The sequence below is a fragment of the Charadrius vociferus genome, unplaced genomic scaffold (genome assembly GCF_000708025.1).
Source record: "Charadrius vociferus isolate BGI_N301 unplaced genomic scaffold, ASM70802v2 scaffold23, whole genome shotgun sequence".
Taxonomy (NCBI): Eukaryota; Metazoa; Chordata; class Aves; order Charadriiformes; family Charadriidae; genus Charadrius; species Charadrius vociferus.
This window is the reverse complement of record NW_009647676.1, coordinates 279,525-280,685: the sequence shown is the minus strand read 5'-3', so window position 1 is coordinate 280,685 and position 1,161 is coordinate 279,525.

The following is a 1,161-nucleotide window of genomic DNA, read 5'->3' as shown; positions in this document are numbered from 1 at the left end:
AGCGGGGAGAGCGCGGACATCTCCGGCGTGAACTGAAACTGTGGCAAAGGGAGGGGGAAAAAAAAATAATCAAGATTGGTTTTGGTTGGTTTTTTTTTTTTTCCGTCTTCCCCCTTTAAAAAAGGGGGGTTTGCTCAGCATCCGCACGCAAACTTACTTGAATGCCTTGTAGCCAGTTTAGCCCAGAGACCAGAGGATACCCCGCACCCGAGGAGTCCTACATGTGTGAGCACCATCATTACACTGGCAGAGCAACCGAGAGCCGCCTCCTTTCCTTTACCAACATCCTCCTGGGACTGATCTCTCTCTCTGGTCCAATATCCGAGCCTATCTCCTCTATATCTGCTTTGGTGGTTTTTTGGTGTTTTTTTTCTCTCTTTTTTTTTTCTTTCCTCCATCTGCTGGGATTGCTAAGTAAATAAATAGAGGAAAATTCCTAAAAGGGCATCTGAAAATTCAGTGGGACCGACTATGAGGAAGTGAAATGCTCACAGACCATTATTATTTTTTTTTTCTAATTAAAAGATATGTACTTAAAACGCGGATCGGATGTATTAGGCTTAGAAAATAGCAGGTAAGAACTTTCTTTCTTTCCAGTACCTTCATGCCCGGAGCGGGGATATCTAAAGCGAAGCCGCCCAGCCCTGGAATAAAGGGGGAGCAAAGAGACCAGTCCATACCGTACAACATCATGTTTAGCAACAAAAGCTGGGGGAAGATTTTTCCAAAGTAGCCGCTGATAAGGGTCTAAGTCCATATCAGTCAGCTGGTGGGACATGGTGAGTGATTGCTTTAGCATCGCTTGGATTTTTTTTCTGGTTGTTTTTTTTTTTTTTTTCCCCTTCACCTGCACTGTGCAGGGTGAATCCGTGTGCAGCTGATGTATGGAAAAGAAGAAGGATCCGAGTCGATATTTTCTTTTCTCTTCGCTAAGCCGAGGGATAGGATTTTAATTATTTATCCACCCGAACCCTCTCCGGGTAAGACGCTGCTGGAGCCAGTGGGATAGTCCTGCCTTGCACAATTATTAAAGAGACTGATCACGTACAGTGGAAGGATAAGAGGAGCCTCCACCAGACCCGTTTTGCCTCCTGTGAAAAAAAAAAAAAAAAAAAGAAGGAGAACATTGCCACACTATTGAATTGATTGCTGCCCCCCCCC